At 42.5% G+C, this 27204-nt stretch overlaps 1 protein-coding gene across 20 annotated transcripts in view; it reads left to right on the top strand.

Annotated features, from left to right (window-relative positions):
* Window positions 1-27204, top strand: part of rassf4a (Ras association domain family member 4a) — a 219044-nt gene that overhangs the window by 98827 nt on the left and 93013 nt on the right. For 11 of the 20 annotated variants that reach the window (XM_068020647.1, XM_068020655.1, XM_068020643.1 and 8 more), the window contains one exon: window positions 1776-1920. The exons of 7 other annotated variants lie outside the window; for them this stretch is intronic. The gene's annotated coding sequence lies outside the window, so the exon portion shown is untranslated. The remainder of the gene's footprint in view (window positions 1-1775; window positions 1921-27204) is intronic. 2 more of the 20 variants (XM_068020658.1, XM_068020644.1) reach the window with 1 other exon arrangement.

The raw sequence follows: 27204 nt of genomic DNA, 5'->3' as shown, positions 1-27204 counted from the left end.
AAAAGGGAGGGGGGGATGCACAGGAGGTCAGAGGAATGGTTTTGTAGAGTTGAAGGAGGTTACAGAGTGTGGAAGGGGCAAAGCCATGACTAGATTTAAACACTAGGATGAACATTTCAAATTGGGGACTGGGAACCAATGTAGTTCAATGAGGACAGGGGTGATGGGTGAGTGAGACTTGGTGCACTGGCGGCAAAGTTTCTCCCCTTAACTTCCATCTCATTTTCAACGATCCCAGCGACCAGGCCCAAGTAACCTGTTGCTCCTGACATAGGCACACAAGTGGGCCAGTCAGTCTCTTGAACCTGGTCTGCCATTTAAGTAGATCATGACTGATCTGCACCCCAACTTCACTTTCGCACCTTTGCTTCATATCCCTTAATACCCTTACCTAACAAAAACCTATCCAACTCTGTCTTGGAAGCCCCAATTGTTCCCACACCCACAGTCTTTTGGAGGAGAGACTTGCAGATTTCTGTAAAAGTGCCTCCTGATTCTGCTCTTGAGTGACCTAACTCTCTCATTTTAAGATTATGCCCCCTTCTTGAGCATTTCAGGCATAGTGTAAAAATAAGAAAAATTCCAGCCCATCGTAGTACATGATATCTGAATTTCATAACCATGGAAGGACTGTTTTTCAAATATCCACTGGTAATTCACTTCTGCCTGTTTGTGTTGCGAAGGTAGCATAAATTAACTATCACGGTGTGAATCCTTGTAGGTAACCACCAGGACTTTTCATAGTCTGCCCAATGTGTTGCCTGGAGTTAAATAGCCAGATTGAATATTGACTTCAGAATCTGTGTGCAAATGAACTAATCTAAGATAATGGCATACTATGTAAAGCACATAACGTGTGTCTCCATATTTCAGAGCAGCATTGGTCAAATGTAAGTAATGCATAGACAGTCATGAATATCTAAAAATAATTGCAAGGCAGTATAAATACATATATATCACACCTTTATTGTGCTGCAACATCGCAAAGCACTTGACACTTTAATTACATTTGAAGAACATTGACTGCTGTTATTTCAGCAAATGTAGCCTATATTCTGCTCCAGCAAGGTCCCATAAATGTGAATGAGAAAAGTAGCCATTTAATTTGTCACCTTTGGAGGAATTGATATTAGTAATGAGGTTCGGGACCATTTTATTTTACACAAAGGTATGTAATTTAGGGGGAACGTTGTCATGATTTCTAATCGTAAACGCGTTTTAACTCTCTGTTGAATGTGCAGATTAGAATACTAACTTGTCACCTTCAGTGCATTGTACTTTTATTATATGCTTTTGTATAGTGGTATATAGGTCGGTAATAGCTTTTGCTGTTTTAGGCTTAGTACCATTGAGTATTATATTTATATTGAAATGCCAATGATTATGATATCATGCCAAAAGCTGCTTGCAAATAATTTGTAGGTGATCATTAGCTAAGTGTGTTTCTAGTACTTAATACAAATGAATGAAAGGCATTAATTAATGAAGAGTTGGTTGGCATATTTCTGTGCTGTAAATAATATGCATTCAGACGAACTGGTCCATGTTGGTTGTTTCTTTTCGGCATAAAATTCGTGTTTATTTATTCAAAACAGGGTATGTGCACCTTTCAGCTTTTGGGGATGGCACTCCTTTAAGTTTACCATAAGCTTGCAAAGACATATCTTCTCTTGGCTTGGGTGGTTTCCAAACCTGAAATAAACATTAAAGTGTTAAGGAGTCATTGTTCAGGTACTGTATTCCTACTGATTTAACCCATTTGCTACGTTTTGTAGATTTCACACAGGTGATCCTCCGAAATAGGTACGGATGCAGTTGAGCGAGACTTGGGAGTCTTCGTAGACTCCACGTCCAACCAGTACAAAGCAGCAATCAACAAAGCCAACACAAGGTAGAACTATGCAACCAAAACAGTGAAATGTAAGTCAAAGGAAGTTGTGATTATATCTTGACTACTGTGTCCAGTTCTGGTCACCAAGAAACAAGGCTGGCTTTCCAGGACTGGAGGCAGCACAGAGAATAACCACAATTCCTACTGTCTCAGATCTGCATTATGGGGACGGACTGGAGAAACCTGAACTTTTCAGACTAGAAGGAGGTGTTCAAATGGTGATCCTGAGATGCATGAGATAGTTGAAGATATAGAAAGTGGTGAAGTTGGAATATTGAATTGAGAGTGGGACCAGGGAACATGGGTTCAAACAAAAGGCAAATGAGGGCTGATATCAAAGATTTCCTTCACACAGATTGCTCAGTGTATGGAACATAGTTTTAGTGTGAAAACCTTTGGGATACATCAACTGTAGGGTCTTCCTTGATGAATTAAGATGGGAAGAATGGCTTTCCTCATCTATAATTATAGTGTGATCTTACAAAAGCACTTTAGACTCACTGGATTATTGATGTGATGCAGAGCTTCCTGCACAGGTAAAAGAGCTTTAATGACTATAAAATCGAGGAATTTGTCTAATGGAATGAATTGCCACGCAAGGTGTCATTTTGAGAGTTGTTGGCGGCCAGCAATGAGATCAATGACAAGTTGTTTAGTTTAGAGATACAGCACTGAAACAGGCCCTTCGGCCCACCGAGTCTGTGCTGACCATCAACCACCCATTTATACTAATCCTACACTAATTCTATATTCCTACCACATCCCCATCTGTCCCTATATTTCCCTACCACCTACCAATACTAGGGGCAATTTATAATGGCCAATTAACCTATCAACTAGCAAGTCTTTGGCATGTGGGAGGAAACCGGAGCACCCGGAGGAAACCCACGCAGACACAGGGAGAACTTGCAAACTCCACACAGGCAGTACCCAGAATTGAACCCGGGTCGCTGGAGCTGTGAGGCTGCAGTGCTAACCACTGTGCCGCCCAAGTTGGTCTGGTTTCATTTGGTATCGATATTAGTAATTAACACAGTTACAATTTGCTGAAAGCAAGTTTGGGCCACTAAATTAGGGCTAGTGTGTTAAAATACTGTCTCCGATATGCATTTGTGCCAGTGGAACCTCGTTCCAGTTACCCCTGTAGTGTCCTCCATTCGAAGGAAAGACTTGCCCCAACATTATATACTCCCCGTTGATGAACAAGGAGTTGATTAAAGCCATCGATAGTGATGTGTATAAACCTGAAGACTGGAGCCAACGTCTCTTGCAATAAAGTTTAAAAACATATTAATTTATCTTGTGAACCGTAGGGCAGAATTTTATGGTGCCCTACAGGAGTGGCCGTAAAATTGAACAGGAGGCAGAGGGCCGTTCCCGACACCTTTCCCACCTGGCTGCAATTTTACGAGGGGTGACCGCGGCGAGAAGCAGCCCGCCTTCCCCAGGCCAATCAAGGCCCTTGTGGCCAATTAACTGCCACTTAAGGGCCTCCTTGCACCGCCGCTGGTATTTTACCATTTGGCAGGCAGGCAGCTCATGCCCCAAAGCCCCAACCGCACCCCCTCCCCCCACTGAAAGAAAGTTCCACCTGCACCCCCCCCCCCCCCCCCCCCAAACTGACCCCACCTTGCTTTGCTGGGGCACGGCCGATTGTTCCCGGCGAGGCCCCAAAATCTTACCTGTTTTCTGGGGCCGTCGTCCCTCTTGCTGCTGTGGCTGGGTTGCAGTCCCAGCGGTGGCCACTGCTCCCAGTGGCGCTGCTGGGATTGAGAGCTGTCGGCCCGCTGATTGGCCAGCAGCTCCAGTAGGCGGGATTTCCTGCCTCAAGAAGGTGGAAAACCCACCCAAGGCCAATTAAGGGTCTGAGGAGTGTAAAATCCTGGTGTGGCTCCCCAAGCCCATCGGAGGCGGGTTCATTTCTCCCCCCACCCCCCCCACCCCAATTTTCGGCCCAATTCCAGTGGTCTAACTCAACAACTGTGCGTGGGAGAAGGGCAACTAGCTACATCCAAACAATATACTACAGAAAACCCTCCATGGAAAGCGACAGTGATTCAGTCTTTTGATAATGTAAATATTATACAATACTATAGTAACTAATCCGATAATGAATACCATTAAATATAATTCTCTTTATCGTTCACATTTTCCTGGTCAATTATCAATTTTAGCTGCAAAACATGTATTAGTGTTTTGTACCTCACTAGATGCTTCCTGTTGGGTGGTTCAGTGGAATTGTAATACTGTAGCACTGATTTATTTCATAGTGGATATATATTTACACCATTGAGTAATCTGCAGCACTTTGGGAAAAATAACATTCAGATTAACTATTTGTTTCCTTTAGCTCTGCACTGTGGTTTCCCAAGCAATTGCACTAATTCAATCCAGTCCAAATAAACCCACACTTGTCAAAGCATGAAATTCCAGAGTACCAAATCATTTCCAGAGCTTTGTCTGGAATATTTGTGTGTAATAACCACCTCCTACAGCACCAGCGTGTTAGGTCATTGAATAAGGTTAGGTTTTTCATGCACCAATCTGGGCAAGTAACCTTGCACAAACAACTGGACGTTGCAGGAAAAAATAAAGTTCTGTTTTGTTGTTTAAATGAGCTGCAAATGAAGATTAGCAGATTGTACCTGAAGTTTGTGAAGGTCCTGATAATTCAGAAGCCAAAACATAAGGCAAATAAAGGCAACTTTTAACTTGGTTACAAGTGTAGTTGGTTCATCTTCCATTAGATATTTGTGTAAAACAATTTCCTTTACAGAGATGCTGGTTAGACCTTGGAATTCTCAACCACAATGTGTTCTTGAAGCGGAGTCTATTTATTGTTTTAAAAGGGAATTATTTGCTTCTAAAAGAGGAATACTCAATATGGGGTGTGAGTAGGAATGTGCAAATGGACTTGGCAGCGTCTTGTGTAACTCGTGGAGAATAACAGCAGCGTAACTTCGGTGGGTCGAATGACCTGCTTCTGTTATGTAACATTTAATGATGGGTAATGGAATTACATTCTTTATGCTGATCAGAATTGACAATCAACCTATTTGTAGTAATCTAGATCAATAACCTAATGGAATAAACTATAAGCACTTGGAGTTCAATATATCGTTAACATTTTTAATGTCTTATACATATTAAAGTCAGATTTTTAATGTGCCATAGCGAGGAAACATTTTTCTACTTACTTTTGCACACAGGAGAGCAATCTCCTTGCCTTCTGGCCATTTGGATCAAGACAAAATGTTTTCTCATTCCTCAACTGAACTCTTCATTAAAAGAAAATACACCATTAGTGGCTTATCTACAGTTTTTTAATCGAAGTTCAAATTATGATGATCATTAGATGGAAGGACCATTATAGGAAGGCAAGAACTTTCTGGCCACCTAATGCAGTTTATATAAAGGTAGTAATGGTATAGACGTTTATCCCAGATTATCCCAACTGAACAGGTAATCGCTTAATTAGCTACAGTGCTAAAACCCCACAAAAGAGCTACCCCATTCCCAGGTGGCACAGCTTTTATGTTACATTAACTACACAGCGGTTCTTTCCAACAAAGATAAGAGTCAGACAGTTGTATCATGCGTGTAGATGAAATTTGAATTTTCAGGTAATGATCGAAATGAAATGGGCAAAAATGGAAAACACTTTGCTTGTACCATCAATAATAAAAATGCATGAGTAATGAATAAACCAGTAATTTTTTTTTAACAGTATGTGTTGGACCTCAAATGAATTGCAAACCTGATATCTAACCAGTTGGGCTATTTTGTGTTTATTTGGGAAAACCTACATTAATTTTTCCATTTTGATTTGCTTAACATCCCTTCAAAAATGGAGGCACAAAGTATCCTGTTACATGATAAATGCCCTCATTGTTAGGTACATGAGTCATTAAGATGTTGTTTACAGCTGGATACAGTGTAACAAATGTAAGCACTATCAGGAAAAGGCAATTGTTCAAAACTTTTTTTATAAATTGTTCTGTTGTGTTACCTGGATTTAGTAGCAAACTCTATATGTAGTGGAAAGTAATCGCAGGAGAAATCAATTAACATTTAAAGTGGAGTATGTGTGTGTTTTCCCTGAGGTGTCATGATGGGATGGAATAAAGAAGGGAGGAAGTCTGCTGTTCGGAGACAGGGGCACTGAGCAGAAAATTGGGATCAGATCTGGCTTCTTTAATCCTTTATTTGTCAGATTTTTGAAGCTAAATCTAAAGCTGCAGTTTCCACCAGTCTAGCGTGGTGTAATGTTTCCATTTTTCATATTGGATGTCCTTATGGCCCGTCTGCATCTGATTCTTAGTGAATTAGTGCTGAATTGTGGGCACCTTTGTGATATGGACGTGCATTCACTCATTCCGATCGGGATCTTGGCAGTTATTGATTGCTTGACTGTTCTTATTTGTAGCATCCAGAATTCAAAAATCTGTATTTTGGGATGTTAAACAAGCTTTGTGCTTTATTTTTAGAATACGTGCTAATACATCATCCAGTAATTGTTACAAAATCATGCAATAGCATCTTGTGTGTCAAGTCAACACTCTTGAGTCCATTCAGTGACAGTATAGCATATTACATGATCCTGTTTTTTGCTCGCTGACTCCCTATGGCATCTTTGATCATGGGATAGAGTTTCCACTTAGCAGTGCTGGTGTTTTTCAGCACAATTCACCCAAAATTAGCATAACCTGCACAGAAGATCACAGAATTCTAAGTGCAAATTACGTTTAGTGCAACTCTAGTTTCTGTGATCTTTTACATTAGTTTAAAAAACATTGCGCTAGAAGCAGGCCCCATCAACAAAACTGGCCATGACCCCAGGATGAATTAATCATCAATGGCATAGTCCTCTAATTGTGCTCATTTGCAAGCCTTAGAGGAGGCTGTAAAAATTAAGCTTTTGACTGCAAGAATAGTATGAGGCACATTTTAAATGTATTTTTTTATTTACTGAGGAGCTGACGACCATACCCCAATATTAATAGAAAATGTTTCTGTATCTTTTGTCATTTTTCAGTAATTTAAAATTGGATTACTCTCAGGTGGTGGATTGACATGATCATTTAAAATGCTTTTTTTTGTGATAAACCCATTTCCAGCTGTATTAATCAAACAGCACCAAGTTACATCTATCTTTTTTTTAATCATTCATGGGATCTGGGCATCGCTGGCCAGGCCAGCATTTATTGCCCATCCTTAATTGCCCTTGAGAAGGTGGTGGTGAGCTGCCTTCTTGAACCGCTGCAGTCCATTTGGGGTAGGTATACCCACAGTGTTAGGAAGGGAGTTCCAGGATTTTGACCCAGCGACAGTGAAGGAAAGGCGATATAGTTCCAAGTCAGGATGGTGTGTGACTTGGACGGGAACTTGCAGGTGGAGGTGTTCCCATGCATTTGCTGCCCTTGTCCTTCTAGTTGGTAGAGGTCGTGGGTTTGGCAGGTGCTGTCTCGGGAGCCTTGGTACATTGCTGCAGTGCATCTTATAGATGCTGCCACTGTGCGTCGGTGGTGGAGGGAGTGAATCTTTGTAAATGGGGTGCCAATCAAACGGGCTGCTTTGTCCTGCATGGTGTCGAGCTACTTGAGTGTTGTCGGAGCTGCACCCATCCAGGCAAGTGGAGAGTATTCCAGCACACTCCTGACTTGTGCCTTGCAGATGGTGGACAGGCTTTGGGAAGTCAGGAGGTGAGTTACTCGCCTCAAGATTCCTAGCCTCTGACCTGCTCTTGTAGCCACGGTATTTATATGGCTACTCCAGTTCAGTTTCTGGTCAATGGTAGCCCCTAGGATGTTGAAACAGGGGGATTCAGTGATGATGATGTTGAATGTCAGGGAGAGATGGTTAGATTCTCTCTTGTTGGAGATGGTCATTGCCTGGCACTTGTGTGGCGCGAATGTTACTTGGATATTATCCAGGTCTTGCTGCATTTCTACACGGACTGCTTCAGTATCTGAGGAGTTACGAATGGTGCTGAACATTGCGCAATCATCAGCGAACATCCCCACTTCTATTTATTTTTTATTTAGAGATACAGCACTGAAACACCGAGTCTGTGCCAACCATCAACCACCCATTTATACTAATCCTCCATTCCTACCACATTCCCACCTTCCCTATATTCCCCTACCACCTACCTATACTAGGGGTAATTTTATAATGGCAAATTTACCTATCAACCTGCAAGTCTTTGGCTGTGGGAGGAAACCGGAGCACCCGGCGAAAACCCACGCAGTCACGGGGAGAACTTGCAAACTCCGCACAGGCAGTACCCAGAATTCAACCCGGGTCGCTGGAGCTGTGAGGCTGCGGTGCTAACCACTGCGCCACTGTGCCGCCCTTGTGATTGAAGGAAGGTCATTGATGAAGCAGCTGAAGATGGTTGCGCCTATACACTACCCTGGGAAACTCCTGCAGTAATGTCCTGGAGCTCAGATGATTGCCCTCCAACAACCACAACCATCTTCCTTTGTGCTAGGTATGACTCCAGCCAGCGGAGGGATTTCCCCCTGATTCCCATTGACTTCAATTTTGCTAGGGCTCCTTGATGCCATACTCGGTCAAATGCTGCCTTGATGTCAAGGGCAGTCACTCTCACCTCAGCTCTTGAGTTCAGCTCTTTTGTCCATGTTTGAACCAAGGCTGTAATGAGGTCAGGATCTGAGTGGTCTTGGTGGGACCCAAACTGAGCGTCACTGAGCAGGTTATTGCTAAGCAAGTGCTGTTTGATGGCACTGTTGATGACCCCTTCTATCACTTTACTGATGATTGAGAGTAGGCTGATGGGGCGGTAATTGGCTGGGTGGGACCTGTCCTGCTTCTTGTGTACAGGACATACCTGGGCAATTTTCCACATTGCAGGGCAGATGCCAGTGTTTTAGCTGTACTGGAACAGCTTGGCTAGGGGCGCGGCAATTCTGGAGCACAGCTCTTCAGTACTATTGCCGGAATATTGTCAGGACCCATAGCTTTTGCAGTATCCAGTGCCTTCAGTCGTTTCTTGATATCACACGGAGTGAATCGAATTGGCTGAAGTCTGGCATCTGTGATGTTGGGGCTTCAGGAGGAGGCCGAGATGGATCATCAACTCGGCACTTCTGGCTGAAGATTGCTGCAAGTGCTTCAGCCTTATCTTTCGCACTGATGTGCTGGGCTCCCCCATCATTGAGGATGGGGATATTTGTGGAGCCACCTCCTCCAGTTAGTTGTTTAATTGTCCACCACCATTCACGGCTGGATGTGGCAGGACTGCAGAGCTTAGATCTTATCCGTTGGTTATGGGATCGCTTAGCTCTGTCTATCGCATGCTGCTTACGCAGTTTGACATGCAGATAGTCCTGTGTTGTAGCTTCACCAGTTTGACATATCATTTTGAGGTATGCCTGGTGCTGCTCCTGGCATGCCCTCCTGCACTCTTCATTGAACCAGGGTTGGTCTCCTGGCTTGATGGTAATGGTAGAGTGGGGGATATGCTGGGTCATGAGGTTTACAGGTTGTGGTTGAGTACAATTCTGCTGCTGCTGATGGCCCACAGCGCCTCAAGGATGCCCAGTTTTGCATTGCGAGATCTGTTCAAAATCTATCCCATTTAGCACTGTGGTAGTGCCACACAACACGATGGACGGTATCCTCAATGTGAAGGCATTGTCTCCACAAGGACTGTGCGGTGGTCACTCCTACCAATACTATCATGGACAGATGCATCCGCGGCAGGCAGATTGGTGAGAACAAGGTCAAGTATGTTTTCCCCTCTTGTTGGTTCCCTCACCACCTGCCGCATACCCAGTCTAGCAGATATGTCCTTTAGGACTCGGCCAATTCGGTCAGTCGTGGTACTACCGAGCCACTCTTGGTGATGGACATTGAAGTCCCCCACCCAGAGTACATTCTGTGCCCTTGCCACCCTCTGTGCTTCCTCCAAGTGGTGTTCAACATGGAGGAGTACTGCCTTATCAGCTGAGGGAGGGCGGTAGGTGGTATTCAGCAGGAGGTTTCCTTGTCCATGTTTGATCTGATGCCATGAGACTTCATGGGGTCCGGAGTCGATGCTGAGGACTCCCAGGGCAACTCCCTCCCTACTGTATACCCATGTGCCACCACCTCTGGTGGGTCTGTCCTGCCAGTGGGACAGGACATACCCGGGGATGGTGATGACATTGTCTGTAAGGTATGATTGCTTGAGTATGCCCATGTCAGGCTGTTGCTTGACTAGTCTGTGGGACATCTATATCTATCTCTCTAATATATATCTCTCTATCTAATATATATCTCTCTATCTCTATAAATAGAGGAATTTTTTAAGCATATTTTAAAAAAATTTTAACACTGCCCAATTGTGCTGGTTCATGGCAGATTTTGCATTCAGCAATATGCAAATGAATTTGACCGGAAACTCAAGGGGAGAAAAACTCTTTTCAAAATTACTGCAATTTGCGACTGGATTGCTGATTTCACCCAAAGCGGAAACTCTATCCCAGTTGTTTTAAAATAGTGGGAGCCACAACTGAACACTCGGGTACTAGACGTTGTACCAATGTATAGTCTTTACCACCACACTCAATATACACACAATTTATATAGTATCAGATGCTCACATACATCTCACGATTGAAACCTGAAAACATTCTGCAATTACAACAATTTAAATTGGAAAAGCAAATGTTATTTTTAATTTATATGACCCAAAGATTACTGTATCCTCCAACGGGCAAACATTTTAATGGGTGACGTTCTCACATGTACACTGGTACTCACCGTATTTCAGGGGTTTTGCAGGTGGCTGTTTGGGGGATTATTGAGTAGCTCACGATCTGTCTGGGCTTCACAAGCTTTGTGAACTTGTGACACTGACAGCTGTCTGGAGACTGAGCTGAAATATAGCAAGAGTTCATTAAGTTATACCGGTGATGTCATCAGAATATAGTTAAAATAAGGTGATAGGAAGTTCATTATTTACCATTGGAGAAATTCCATAGGATCATCATCGACATCACAATGGGAAGCCTGCAGTCCATTTTGCAGCTTTATTTCGTCACTGTGCTATCTAAAATAATTTTTGCAAATCATCAACTTTTCCTTATAAGGATTAATTACAGTACTGATAACCAGTCAGCCATTAAGTAAATTGATTTGTTTCTAATTGTCTTCTGCTCTGCTTTGAGGCTTCTTAATTTGTGTCAGAATCAGAAAGTATTCAACAACTTTACAGAGACCAACACTGGTCCAAAAGCTGTGAAGTACCATGAAGACTGACCTGAAACCACAGACCATAATTAACTCTTGAGCAATCAACCTAATATGGAAGGTGGAAGACAGCAGCAGTGATTCAGTGTTCTTGCAGGCAACATATCACAGAAATAACTGATTCTATTTCAGAAATTTACAGCTGTAAACTGTTTATATTACTCATTAATTTGCATTTCAGAATTGTTCCAAATCTATAATATGTACCAACCTTGTAACTGTTGTGGGTGTTGAAAGGAACTAGATTTTTCACTTCACTCTTATCCTATCGATTGCGGTTGGTGGTAAGAACTATGGAATTCTGCAGCTTTCAGTGGATGGTTTCCTCCTTTGAGCATTTATTTATACTGCAGGGATTTATGGCTGTTTGTGGTAATTACTGGATGCTAATCACATGGTGTGCAAGTTGCCAGATTTGGAAGCATTAATGGGAAAAGTGAAGACCTTCTAGATACTGGAATGCTAAATTCTCTGTTAATTATTTTTTCTTTAACTCTGTATTGAACACTCCTTGTTAAAAATGATATTGTTTAAGACACCTGAAAGTGAAAGATCCCTGTCTTACTGTCAGGAAACCTGCTTAGGATCAAAAAGTTCAACTAAAGATCTGAGGCAATAAACTAGATTAGCAAATCTCAATTGCACTGGAGATAAAATGAAATCCTTATCAGTTTGTGTCTAATACCTTTTGTGCAGTCCTAGTTTTGATTTAATATTCTACAGCTCTAATTGTGTATATAAAACTAATTGTGTTGTAAATTATTGAAAAACCTCTGCCTGGCTCCTTTCTGTTGAACATGTGCATTTGGCTCAAACATTTCTCCCATCCAGTAAATTGGGGTTGAGATCTCCAACCGTTGTTCACCAAGAGAAAATCCTCCATCTCTTTACACTTGTCAGTGTCAGCTGTGGCTCAGTTGGTAGCACTCTCACCTCAGAGTCACAAGGTTCTGGGTTCAAGTCTCACTCCAGGGCTTGAGTACAAAAAGCAATACTGACTCCAGTGCAGAACTGAGGGAGTGCTGCACTGTTGGATGAGACATTGAACCAAGGCTTTCTTGGGTGATGTCAAAGATTCCCTGGCACTATGCTGAAGAAGAACAGGGGAGTCAACTCTGGTGTCCTGGCCCGCAATCAACATCACAAAAACATATCATCTGGTCATTTCGCATTGCTATTTGTGAGAGTTTGTTGTGTGCATACTGGCTGTCACGTTTCCTGCATTACAACAGTGACAAAAGCCAATGAAATACTTTTTGAAATGTAAAGCGCTTTGAGATGTCCAATGGTTGTGAAAGGTGCTATATAAATGCAAGTCCTTTTTCTTTTTGTCATTCAAAGATTCTTGTTTGAAGCTTGTGAGCAACAGTCTGGGTGCTGCTTGCGATCAGCTCTTAGTCTGGATGCAAGCAATGTCAATAAATCAAATTAACTTGTCATTATCACATGGTTGTGGGACCTTGCAGTACACAGGTTGGTTGTTACATCTCCAATATTACAATAGTGATTACATTTAAAAAATGTATGTCATTGGCTGCAAAGCGCTTTGGGACATTTTGAGGTTGTGTCTGGTGCACCATAAGTCCAAGAACTTACTTTCACTTTAGGAAGTGCTTCTGCAACAGCAGCTGGGGTTTCGGAAATTGTGTGAAAGTGCAATTTCCTCAGCAACCTGAACATTTTTTTTTATAAAAGCAAAATACAGCAGATGCTGGAAATCTGAAATCAGAACAAAAAGTGCTGGAAATACTCAGCAGGTCTGGTAGCATCTGTGGAGAGAAAAGCAGAGTTAATGTTTCAGGTCTGTGACCTTTCATCAGAACTGGTAAAGGTTAGAAAAGAATTCGTTTTTAAGCAGGTCTTGGGGGAGAGAACAAAGGGGAAGGTGTTTGATAGGGCAGAGGGTAGGAAAGATCAAATAACAAAGCTGTCCTGGGACAAAGGCAAAGAGTGTGTTAATGCTTGTGGTGAAAGACAAATCATTATTCTGGAGAGAGTGTTAACAGCAGAATAGTGAGCAGCTCTGACTCCATGAAAAATAGGCACATGGTTAAAAAATAAAATATTAAAAAAAAGGGCCAGTCATGCTCTGAAGTTATTGAACTCGATGTTCAGTCCGCAAGGCTGTAGAGTGTCTAATCGAAAGATCAGGTGCTGCTCCTCGAACATTTTTTAAAAGCTGTTTATGCGCAAACTGGTGCACAGTTACTTTAAAGGTGTGATTCGCGACTATCTTTTCAAATGTTATACCTTTGCAAATGGCTGCAGTAACACACTTAAAAGACTGGTGCACACAAAATTGCTTTGCTGCTTTATGTGAGTAGCTGAATCACCTACCCTATCAGTGGCCAGCAATCATGTCAAACCCAATGACAAGTCCTTCAGCACACTGCCATCAGCAGCAGCACAGTAAAATTAATGTGCTATGAGATACGGAGGGAACAAAAAAGCTTGAGAGCTTGGAGCAAATGGTATAAATGGTGCGCATTTGGTGTAATGAACAGCATATTATGTTCATACCTCATTGCAGGTCAGTGAGGACAGGAGTGATGAGTGAGCGAGACTTTGTGCAGGATACTGGCAATTGAGTTTCTCCCTTTACCTCCATTTCATTTTCAATAATACCAGTGACTGCACCCATTAGACACAGGGGTAGGCCATTCAGCCCCTTGAGCCTGGTCTGCAATTCAAGTCATTGTCATCAGTCCCTCGAAACGAGGATGACGTCTGCCAGGGTTCATGATTTGTGCGTGCTCTGGTGACTTGGCAGGCCAATCCTGGAACTGCAGGTCGTTGCACAGAGAAGATAAGTGTTAACCTGAGGGCAAGGGGTTCTCAAGCCAGGGCCCTGCTCTCCTGCTTTCAATGCTTCTCCGCAGCAGAGTTTATGCAGTTTCCGACTGTGTTGTGGATTGTTGGATGAGGCGTTGCCACATGGCACGGTTAGCGGCAAGTTCCTCCAATGCACCGATATTGATCTGTCCTGTTTTCAATGAGGCCCTCAGAATATCCGTAAAAAGTTGTCTCTGGCCTCCTTGAAATCGGGTGCCATCCTTATGTTGTGAAAAGAGGATCTGCTTCAGAAGCTGATTATTTAGCATGCGGATGTAACGCGCAGACCAGCGGAGCTGACTTTGCATAATCATGGTTGCGATGCTGGAGAAATTGGCTTCAGTGAGGATACTGGAGTTTGTTCGCCTATCTTCCCACTTGACTTTGAGTATCCTGCAGAGAGACTGCTGGTGGAAATTCTCCAGCGACCGGAGGTGCCTTTGGTAGGCGACCCAAGTCTTACCGCCATATAGAAGAGTAGTGATAACAACACCTTTGTCGACTAAAGCTTTTGTCCTCTTATGGGGATCTCTTGTTGAAGATACACTTGCACAAATTTTGGAGGGCTGCGTTGGTATAGCTGATTCTGTGCTGGATCTCCACTTCAGTGGTGACCTTTTGAGAAAGGTAGCTGCTGAAATATGGGAAGCGTTAAATGACTTCTAAAGTAGGTGCTTGTCAGGGGGGAGGACTGGTGGAGGATTTTGGTCTTGCTGATGTTGAGTGATGTATGTGGTGTTGAAGAGGTTGAAGGTGGTTTGAATGTGACTTGCAGTGTGGGCTGCAACTGCACAGTGATTGGTATATTGTAAGTCATGAATGTGCTAGAGAGTTGCCTTAGTCTTGGCTCTCAGCCTGTTAAGGTTGAAAAACCTCCCATCGAGTCGAAACTCAAATCATGACCCCATGTGGAAATTGGTCACAAATGAGTTCCATGACCAGGCTGAGGTAAATAGTGAAGAGAGTTGACTCAATCACACAGCCTTACTTGATGCCTGTTCAGAAACAAAAGGGCTCAGTCTCCAATTCATTGCAAAGGACGGTTGCTGTCGTACTGTCAGGCAAGAGTCGCAGGATGGTAACATATTTTGCTGGACATACAAGTCTCTGGAGAACTTTGCAAAGAGCTTCATAGTTGATGGAATCAGAGGTCTTTGACAGATCAATAAAGGCCATGAAGATCTCTTTGTGTTGTTCCAGACACTTGGATTTGTCGAACAAAAAAGATCATTATCTGTGGTTCCCCTGGATGGTGGGAAATCACATTGGGTCTCCGGAAGGATGTCTTCGCTGATGGGTAGGAGACGGTTCAGGAGGTTTCAGGAGAATCTTTTCCACTGTGGACAGAGAGGATATGCCTCTATAGATCACACAAATTGATTTATCATCCTTTTTAAAAAGTGTAACAATGATGGCAATGCGGAAGTCAGGAGGTAGTACCTCTTCCCACATTTTTGTAAATAGGTCTGAGAGTTTGACCACCAGCTTTGTAGATCTCTGTAGGAATGTTGTCCAGACCACACGCCTTGTTATTCTTCATCTGTGGGTATAGTCTTTTGTATCTCAGCAAGTGTTGGCAGCATACCCAAATATGATCTCTGCAGCTGTTGAGGGATTGTTTTGATGGTTTTGTCTGATACTGTTGACTCCCGATTGAGAAGGTTCCGGTAGTCCTTCCAACGGTCTCGGACAGCTGCATCATCTTTGAGAGTAGTGGCGTCTTCAGCCCCGAGAGGGAGGGGCCATTTTTTATTGGTCCACAGACGGTCTTGGCCTGGAAGAAGCTGTGCATGTCATGCTGGTCTGCGTAACGTTGGATTTCATTGGCCTTCTCTACCAACCACTTATTCTTGATGATATGTATCATTCTCTGAGCTTCAAATTTGAGTGGTAAGTATTCTTCTAATTTTTGCTGTGATGTAGGCTGATTTTGGCACATAATGAAGGGTTGCCTTTTCCGATTGAGAATTTTGCCTATTTCTTTATCATTCTCATCGAACCAGTCTTGGTGCCTGTGAGATTCAAACCCAGTGGTCTGAGTGCATGTCTACTGGGTCGCAGAAATGATTTGTTTCAAAGCCCTTCCACACTGGCATTATTGGAACCTGTGAGTGCAAGACTGGAAGAAAGTTACACCTGGAATTGTCCTCTTGTTTTTATATCATGGAGAATGTGGATGTTAAATTTTCTCCTGGATTTCTTTGAGGATCTTCAGTGTTTGGGTGCCAGGCGTATGCTCATGGTGGAGTGTACAAGTCTGTGGTCTGTCCAGCAGTCGTTTGCACCCCACATGGCTTGGGTGATGTGCACATCCTTCCCATCCTGGGCTCGGGCAATCACATAGTCCAGCAGGTCCCATTGCTTGGATCAGAGGTGTTTCCAATTTGTCCTGTATTTATCTTTCTGATGAAAGAGTGTGTTTGTGATGGTGAGCCTATGTTCAGTGAATTTGGTGAGGAGAAGTCGGTTGGCTCGTCCGATGGTGCCCTTCCAGACGTTGTAGTTGTGTCCAGATCTGGCATTAAAATCTCCGAGCCGAATCACTTTGTCTTGGTTTGGGACGGTTGCCAATACAGAATCCAGATCTGTATAAAAGAGCTCTTTGGTTTCATCAGTAGAATAGAGTGTGGGAGTATAAGCACTGACGATTGTGGCCCATTGGTTGCCACTGAGTTGAAGGCATAGGGTTATGAGCTGTGTGTTAATGCCAATTGGAAGCTCTAAGTATATCTGCGATTCAATTTTTGATGGCAAATCCAACTGAATGTAAGCGACGATTCTCCTCTGGAAAGGCCATTTTTTATTATAAATTGCAAAAAGTTGGTGGGAGGGCGCCTTCATTTAAAAACACCCTCTCCCTCACTTACATGCCATTGCATCCTGCTCCGCTCTTAAGCTGAAAGGCCTCTGGAACTCCAGCTTTGAGGGCCCGCTTGTCCATAATTGGACAACAGCCGACCATTTGGCCATTAATCGGCCACTCTGGGGAAAAATCACAATGAATGATTGTTTCCCATACAGTGCAGGCTTTTGACGCCCATTTGAGCCTGACGGCAGGGTTCATAACCTTGTTGGAAAAATCCAAGCCTATGACTCTGTAATGCACTAATTCAGTCTGGTCCAGATAAAAGCACACTTGGCAAGGCATAGAACTCCAGAGTACCAAATCATTTCCTAATCAGGATTGGAACTTTTCCTGGAATATCTGTTTGTAACACCACTTCCGACACAGTAGCATGTTAGGTCACTGAATTATGTCAAGTTTCTCATGCTCTAATCTGACCAAATAACCTTGTACAAACAGATAGACATTTCAGACACAAAGTTCTGTTTAAATGAGCTGCAAAATAAAGATTAGCAGATGGTCACTGAAGTTTTTGAAGGTCCTGATCATCAAGGAACCAAATAACAAGGAAAATGAGTTTAACTTTTAACTTGGTTACAAGTGTATTTAGTTCATCCTCCATTAAATGTTTTTTAGATTTTTCTGTTTTGCACCATTTCCTTTATAGAGAGGCTGCTTAGACCATGGAATTCTCAACACATTATGTTCTTGAAGTGGATTCTATAAATTGTTTTAAAAGGGGGATTATTTGCTTGCAAAAGAGGAATGTTAAATAGTATGGGGTGTGAGTAGGAATGCAGAAGTAGAGTGGAGAATAAGAGCAGTGTAAACGTGATGGGTCAATAAAACCTGTTTGTGTTGCATAACATTTAATAATGGATAATGGAATTATATCCTTTCTGCTGATCGAAATTTACATTCGACCTATTTGTAATATGGATCAATAACCAAATATAATAGAATAAACACTTTGCACTGATTAAATATGTTACTTTTGGTTTCAATTTTTAATCCCATTAGTATTAAAGTCAGTTCTTTAATGTGTCATAGCAAGCAAACACTTTTCTACTTACTTTTGTGTACAGAAGAGCAACTTCTTTGCCAGCTGGTTATTTGGATTAGGGCAAGATGTTTTCTCATCTCTGTCGAACTCTTCATTTAAGGAAAGTACACTATTAGTAGCCTATCTAGATTTTTTAAATATATTTTATCTTGGTTCAAAATATGATCATTGTTAAATGAAAGGACCATTGTAGGAATCCAGGAACGTTCTGGCTAGCGAATGCAGATTGGATAAAGCTGGTAATGGTGCAAGTGGTTTATCCGATAATAGCCAAATAGCTAATTGATCAATTCATTGGGCGACCCCATTCCCGGTTGGTAAAGCCTTTATGTTACATTAACTTCTCAGTGGTTCTTTCCAACAAAGATACAGGGATGAATTTTTCGCATAGGGACTGGGTAACATGAGCCAGGATGATTTCTGCGTCACGAGCCCACCCCCAGTGGGGGGGGGTGAGGGGGGTGGGGTTTGGAATACAGATGATGCATGATATTCACTGGGGTGACCCCTTAATTGGTATGGAGACAGGTTCACCGTCTAATTAGCAGCTACGGGACAGGAATGGATGGGGGACTTCTAAACAGCGTACCCGATTTAAAAGGCAGGGGTTGGGGGTTGTGGGTGGAAGAGCAAAAGGGAAGGTCTATGATGGGTTGGAGGGCAGGAGACATCAAACACAAGAATGGAGATGGAAAGCAATGAAGGTGAACTTACCCCGCCTCACCTTTCACTTGCTCAAAACCTATTACATTTATAACCTTTGCAGGTTCTGATGAAAGGTCATCGACCTGAAACATTAACTTTGCTTTTCTTTCCACAGATGCTGACTGACCTCCTAAGTATTTCCAGCACTTTGTTTCTTGATTCAGATTTCCAGCATCTGTAGTATTTTGCTTTTGTTCCCTTAATCCTTTGTTGTATTTTTGAAGCTAAATCTCAAGCCCTGTTTTCACCAATAATATATCTAACAAGTGTAATGTTTCTGTTTTTCACATTGCATGTCCTTGTGGCCCCTCTGAATCTGATTCTTAGTGAATTAGTGCTGAATTGTAGGCACCTTTGTGATATGGACGTGCATGCGCATGTTTCAATCAGGATCTTGGCAGTTATTGATTGCTTGACTGTTCTTATTTCTAACGCCTAGAATCCAAAAATCTGTACTTTGGGATATTAAACAAGATTTGTGCTTTATTTTTAGAATGTCTGCTCATGCATCATCCAGTAATTGTCACGCAACTATGCAATAGCATCTTGTGTGTCAAGTCATTACTCTGAATCCGTTCAGTGGCACAGACCACAGCGTATTACATGAGGTTCCTGTTTCTGCTCGGTGACTCTCTGTAGTAACTTAGATTATGGGATAGAGTTTCCTCTCACTGGTGTTCTTCAGCACAATTCACCCAGGCACCAGATGTTGACGTTTTGATGTACAGCCTTTACCAGCATTCACAATATACATGGTCTCTAGGATAATGTATGAAGAGTTCACATATATCGCAGGATTGAAACCTGAAAATGTTTTGTAGTTAGAACCATCTGAATTTGTAAAGTAAATGTTTTGTTTTTAATTTACATGCCCCAAAGATTACTACATCCTCCAAGGGGCAAGCATTTTAATGGGTGATGTTCTCACATTTACACTGGTACTCACCGAATTTTATGGGTTTTGCAGTTGGCTGTTTGGGGGATTATTGAGCATCTCACAATCTGCCTGGGCTTCACAAGCTTCATGAACTTGCGGCATTGACAGCTGTCTGGAGACTGAGCTGAAATATATTAAGAATTCAAGAAGTTATACTGATGATGTCATTAGAATATATTCAAAATAAGATGAAATGTTAATTACTTTAAAACATTATGTTTAGTTTTTAAAATTTTGCTTAATTGTGTTGAATGCTCCTTATTAAAAGTGATATTGCTTCAGACAACCTAGAAAGTAAAAGACCCTCTGTCTTACTATAGTGAAAGCTTACAGGATTAGTGTCAAAAGTTCAACGAAAGATCTGAAGCAATAAGCTTTATTAATAAGCCTCAGTTGCACTGTAGATAGAATGATATCCTTAACAGCTTGTGTCTAATACCTTTTGTGCAACCTTGGGACAGAATCTTTTGGCCCATCTGAGGTCAGGAACAGAGGTGGATGAGTCCCAGAAATACCAACAGTGTGCCAGGTTCAGGGCCCTGAAGGGCTTGTCCATCCCTATGAGGTGGGTAGCCAATTAGACTCATTAAAAGCCTTGTTAAGGGCAATATAAGGAGGCTGACTGGGAATTTCCAGTTGGCCTCCAGTTTCCCGACGCAGTGCGGGCCTGTTCAACTGCCTGGAGGTGGGCACTCATCGGCAGGCTGGGAGTCCAGCACTCTAGGCAGGCCTATAGGCCCTACCTGCCTGCCTGGGTGTGGGTGCAGCCAAACATGCCCTGTAAAGGGATTTCTCTCCTCCCTCACCCCTATCCCCCCCTCCCCCCCCCCAACATGACCACCACCGTGGTACCCTGGCTGCTTTTTTCTATTTTTTATTAGAATTTTTAAAAAGGTTGGCGAGAGGGCACCTTTATGGTGCTTGTCCTTTACTGCAGCCTGCTGCTCATCTCAATCTTGAAGGCTTCTAGCTTTCTACCTTTGAGAGCCTGCCTGCTGCCCTTAATTGGACAGGCAACCAGTTAATGTGGCTCCCTGCAGAAAATCACTGGTCAGTGACTATTACTCCCTAGGGGTGGGTTTGGGACCCGGAAACCGACCCGACTCCTGTTTCCCACCACCAAAGTGAAAATTCAGGCCTTAGTTTTGAGTTAATGTTGAAAATCTGTAGCTATAAGTATACAAAACTAGTTGGGTCATAAAATATTGAAAAACTTTCCTGCTTGACTTCTTTCCATTGAGCCTGTTCATTTGGCTCAAATGTGTCTCCTATTCAGTAAGCTGGGGTTTGGATCTCCAACCTTTGGGTGGCAAGGGAGAAATGTCCTCTCTTTACACTTGTCATTCAGAGATTATCGTGTTGATGCCCGTGAGCAACAGTCTGGGTGCTGTCTGTGATCAGCTCTTGGTCTGGACAGAATCAATGGCTGCATTCTCCAAATAATAGAGATATGATTTCATGACTATGGCACATCAGTAACTAGGTAGCTAACGTAACTTGGCCAGTCAATCTGTCTCCATATGGCAATTAAAACAACTACGTTAGAATTGTTTTGTAACTACAAGATATGATTTATTTTTCCATATTGACTTGTTTCTATTCCAGTTACTCTTCCTTTAGATCTGTCACTTTCTTAATTCCAGTTTTAGTTCTTCCTACATCAGTATAATTTTGCTTACTTTAGTTTTCCTGTTGCTGTTTTCACAATATTATTTTTAACTTTTATTTACCTGCTTTTATGGCTTTCCTGGGGGTGTTGTCTATTTCATTCGGCCATATCATGTACCTGATTGTTAGGTAGCAGCCCTTGTTGAAGGGCTATTTATTGGGATGTTAACAAAGCTTAGACAATTCCTGAAGTCTCTGTGTTCTACATGGACAAAGCATTTGGCACCAGAGCCTTGAATAAGATGAACTTGCCAGTTGTACTTTTGGTGTGATATCAGCTGGGGGGGGGGGGGGCGGCGGGGGGGGTGGTGGTGAATGTCCCAGAGGAAATAAAGTGCAATCTGCTCAGATCAAAATGGGGTTTAAGTCCACGATCTTCTGACTGAGGGAAGAGTGTTACCACTGAGTGCTCTTCATTGTACTCCCCACATTTATTGGTAAAGTGGGGATATGAAATTTTACACTTACTGTTCCACCTTCTTTATGGTAACAAAGACAGATATGTTACCTCCTGATTCTCTGGGGTGAGTTGAGCACAATAAATTGGATGTCTCTAGAACAGTCAGGTGAAGGTGTGCAGCCTTTTCATTACTTATTGTAAAACACTATGTTCATTTATTTGTGAACTGCTTATTGAACACTCCCTATTAAAAGTGATAATTGCACCAGGCAACCCAGAAAGTAAAAGATCTCTAGTCTTACTGTAGTGAAACCTGCGTAGTTTCAGTGTCAAAAGGTTCAACTAATTTTATGAAGCAATAAAGTTTATCAATAAGTTTCTGTTGCACTGGAGGCATGAGATAAAATTATATCTTTTAACAGCTTGCGTCTGATACCTTTGTGCAATCTTGGAGCAGAATTTTCCGTCCTGCCGAGGTCCAGAACGGAAGTGGACGGGGCCCGAAAATGCCAGTGTGCCAGTTTCCCGACCCCAACCCTGTTCCCGGCGTGGGCGTTTTAGGGCAGGCATGTTCGGGGCCTGGACAGTTAAAGGCAGCCATCTGGGATTTTGCGGTCAGCCTCTAGTTTTCCAATGCAATGGGAGGCAGTTTAACAGCCTTGAGGCAGGCACCCATCGGCGGGCTACGGGTCCAGCGCTGCAGGCAGGCCTACAGGCCTGGGTGTGGGTACGACCAAACCCACCCTGTAAGAGGATTCTTCCCTGCACCATGCCCACCACAGTGGTACCCTGGCTGCTTTCTTCTATTTTTTATTTGAATTTTTAAAAAGATTGGCGAGAGGGCACCTTTATGGTGCTTACCCTTTACTGCAGCCTACTGCTCCCCTCAATCTGGCTTTCCACCTTCGAGAGCCTGCCTGTTACCCTTAATTGGACAGGGAGCCTGTCTCCATGCCAATTAATATGGCTCCCCTGATAAAATCCCTGGTCGGTGACTATTACTGCCTAGGGGTGGGTTCAGGACCTGGAAACCGATCCAACTCCTATTTCCCACCACCAAAGTGAAAATTCAGGCCTTAGTTTTGATTTAGTGTTGAAATCTGTAGCGATAAGTATACAAAACAAATTGGGTCGTAAAATATTGAAAAACTTTCCTGCTTGACCTCTTTCCATTGAACATGTGCATTTGGCTCAAATGTGTCTTCCATTCAGTAAGTCAGGGTTTAGATTTCCAACTTTTGGGAGGCAAGAGAGATTTTCATGTTCCAGCCTGTAAGCAACAGCCTGGGTGCCGTCTGTGCTCGGCTCTTGGTCTGGACAGAATCAATGGCTGCATTCTCTGAGTAATAGTGATATGGTTTCATGACTATGGCACATCAGTAACTAGGTAGCTAATGTAACTTGGCCGGTCAATCTGTCTCTATATGGCAATTAAAACAACTACATTAGAATTGTTCTGTAACTACAAGATATGATTTATTTTTCCATATTGACTTGTTTCTGTTCCAGTTACTCTTCCTTCAGATCTTTCTTTGATAATTCCAGTTATAGTTCTTGCTATTCAGCATACTTTTGCTTACTTTAGTTTTCTATTGCTGTTTTCACAATATTTTCCTTCACCTTTATTAACCCGCTTTTATGGCTTTCCTGGGGGTGTTGTTCATTTCATTCGGCCATATCATGTGCCTGATTGTTAGGTAGTAACCCTTGTTGAAGGGCTGTTTATTGGGATGTTAACAAATCTTAGACAATTCCTGAAGTATCTGTGTTTCTACATGGACCGATCTTTGGGCACTAGAGCCTTGGATATGTTGTACTTTTGGTGTGATATCACTTGGTAGGATAAGTGTCCCGGAGGAGTTAAAGTGCAATCTGCTCAGTTCATAATGGGGTTTGAGCCCTCAACCTTCTGACTCGGAGGCAAGAGTGTTACCACAGTGTGCTCTTCACGGAACTCCGCATACTTGTGCGTAGAGTACTAGCATGGTTCATAGTTCATCGAATATTGAAAAACCTTCTCATACAATCGTAGAATCATTACAGTGCAGATGGAGGCCATTCTGTGCTGCCTCTCTAAGAGCATCTCGCCTAGTCCCACTCCCCCAGCTTTTTCCCTTCACACTGCAATTATTTTCTCTTCCTATCTGAAAAACATCCTTTCACGACTACTCTGTTTCCTGTCACTCAGCAAATTTTTTTATCTATGCTGCTACCGTCCCTTTTTATTCCATGGGCTCTAACTTTGCTGACAAGCCTGTTATGCTTAGCAAATGCCTTTTGGAAGTCCATGTGCACCACATCAACCATTTTACCCTCATCAACCCTCTCTGTTACCTCGTCACAAAACTCAAGCAAGTTTCTTGAACACAATTTGCCCTTAACAAATCCATGCTGGCTTTCCTTAATTAATCTAAATTTGTCCAAGTGACTATTAATTTTGACCTGAATTATGGTTTCTAAAACCTTTCCCACCACTGAGGTTGAACTGACTGGCCTGTAGTTGCTGGGTTTATCCTTGCTTCCTTTTTTGAACAATGTAACACTTGCAATTTTCCAGTCCTCTGGCACCACCTCTTTATCTAAGGAAGACTGGAAGATTATGGCCAGTGCCTCTGCATTACCACCCTTACTCACCTCAGTACCCTTGGATGCATCTCATCTGGTCCTGGTGACTTATCAACTTTAAGTACATCCAGCCTATCTTGTACCTCCTCTTTATCACTTTTCTAGCCCATCCAGTGTCTCAACTACATCCTCTTTAACTGCCACTTAGGCAACATCTTCTCCTTGGCAAAGTCAGATGCAGAGTACTCATTTAGTGACTCCTTTCTGTTGAACATGTGCATTTGGCTCAAGTGTTTCTCCCATTCAGGAAGCCGGGGTTTAGATCTCCAATCTTTGGTGAACAAAAGAGAAACCTCCATCCTTTACACCTGTCATTCTTGGATTGAAGCATGTGAGCAACAGCCTGGGTGCCGCCTGTGATCAGCTCTTAGTCTGAACTGAATCAATAGCTGTATTCTCTGAGTAAGAGAGATATGTTTTTATGACTATGATACATCAGTAACTAGATAGCTACTGTAACTTGACCATTCTGTCTCTACATAGTAATTGAAACAACTACGTTAGAATTGTTCTGTAACTACAAAATATTATTTATTTTTCCATTTTAGACTTTTTACTGTTCCAGTTACTCTTCCTTTAGGTCTGTCACTTCCTTTGATAACTCCAATTTTAGTTCTTGCTCCTTCGGTATAAGGAGGCACCCACTTCAAATAAGTGGGCAATTCATCGAAATAGTCATGTGGAGGTGAATCTATCTTGCACACCATTTCCTGACATTCTACCATGCAGGATACCATTTTTAGAAGGACCTCTGTGTGAAGTGGGCATCCAGCATTGCTATGAAATCAGCAATGGTAGCTGATGTTATGGGAATGGATATGTGCATTGAATCTTTCAGCCAGTTTGGACCACTTTTTGTTAATATGGTTCCCACTGGCACTTGGATCCTCATGAACCTTTGTGGCAATTATTCAAAATTCTTATTCACCCAAGGACTATTAACTGCCATTAATGTTTCCCAATGTCAAATCCCTTACGGGCCTTTGGAATATGAAATTGAGGACCTGAGGAGCTAACCGGTCAGGTTGGAGGAGAGATACTCTGTGCCCATTCCTTATGACCTTCCCATACAAATCTTTAAACAAAGATGGGTTGGTAGGCAATTAGTATGTGCATCACGTCCTCATCCCAAAGTAGGTCCAACTACACCAAAAATATCTATAAATGCCTGACTGGCCTTAACTTTACCACAGCAAAATACTGCGGATGCTGGAACACTGAAATAAATACGTGAAATGCTGGGAATAGACAGCAGGTCAGGCAGCATCTGTGCCGAGAGAAATTGAGTTAACTTTTCAGGACATTAGCCTTATGTTATTCATGAGCTTAATTTTGGATACCCTGGTTACAATATGTAATGGGTCTGTGGCATTGCATGAAAGAAAGCATGCCAGGGTGTTTCAAGATGCAGCATTCCTTGATTGGCTACACCCTACTAACATGGCATTAATGTGAATAGACATACTTAACTGGCAGTTGTCATGGGGAGTTGTCATCTAAGGGTCTGGGACAGCAGTGAGACAGGTGCAGAGCCATGTTATCTACAGCAAGGACACCTGCAACTGAAAAATTAGTGCATTCGATCAGTGCATTCTTTGGGTGCAAACAGAAAATTTGTGGCAGTGAGCCTTGTACCTTTCACTGCTGGAGAACGGTGTTCCTTGTGCTGTTATTTAGTTTAGTTTAGAGATACAGCACTGAAACAGGCCCTTCGGCCCACCGAGTCTGTGCCGACCATCAACCACCCACTTATACTAATCCTACTCTAATCCCATATTCCTACCACATCCCCACCTGTCCCTATATTTTCCCTACCACCTACCTATACTAGGGGCAATTTCTAATGGCCAATTTACCTATCAACCTGCAAGTCTTTGGCATGTGGGAGGAAACCGGAGCACCCGGAGGAAACCCACGCAGACACAGGGAGAACTTGCAAACTCCACACAGGCAGTACCCGGAATTGAACCCGGGTCGCTGGAGCTGTGAGGCTGCGGTGCTAACCACTGCGCCACTGTGCTCATACGAATGCATGAGCATTGAAGGCACCGATGAGACAAACTGAATGTTTAATGCAGGGTTCAACTGGGGTTAAACATCCATAGTCATGTCCCACAATCAACAAATAAAAGCATTTATTGTAGTGGTGAAAATGATTGTAAAAGATTAGGCAGTACAATAAATGCTGGCCTTGCCAGCAACGCCCACATCCTCTGAATGAAGGAAAAAAATACAGAACTTTTTTATATTCAGTTTAGGGAAATAATCATTTTCAAAAAAACAGCTATGGATGCCAAAAAAGATAAGGGACAATATAAAACTAGAAGAAAAAACATACTATAATGCAAAAACTAGCACAGAACCTAGAAACTGGGAGACATACAAAGAACAACAGAAGTTGTCTAAACAGATGAGAGCTCCAAAAAGGAGAATGAAAATAACCTTTCAAGGAATATTAAAATCAACACAAACATTTTTTTATAGTTACATTAGGAAAAAGAGGGTGGTCAGGAGCAATGTGGGCAATGAAAAAGATAATGGTGATATTGTCAATGCAAATAAGTAAATGGTGAACATGTTGAAGAATTACTTGGTATCAGTATTTACAGTCGAGGCATGCCAGACATGCCAAGGAAACGAATATTGAATTGGGGCGAAGACTCACCAAAATTGACATGAACCGTAAAACAGTAATGAAGAGAATAATGGCACTAAAGAGTGACAACTCCCCAGGTCCAGCTGGTTTCTATCTCAGGGTTTTAATGGAGATAGGTAAGAACATTGCAGATGCCCTAACTATAAACTTCCAAAGTTCTCTTGAGTCAAGAACCATTCCTTTAAATTTGAAAATTACACAGTAGCTCTGCTATTTAAGAAAGGTGAGAGGAGGAAACCAGGAACTTATACACCAGTTGGCCTAACGTTTGGAAAATTATTAGAATCTATAAGGATGAAGTGACTGAACATTTTGAAAACTTTT

This window comes from Heterodontus francisci, chromosome 42 (genome assembly GCF_036365525.1).
Source record: "Heterodontus francisci isolate sHetFra1 chromosome 42, sHetFra1.hap1, whole genome shotgun sequence".
Lineage (NCBI taxonomy): Eukaryota > Metazoa > Chordata > Chondrichthyes > Heterodontiformes > Heterodontidae > Heterodontus > Heterodontus francisci.
This window is presented reverse-complemented; position numbering and strand designations above follow the sequence as displayed.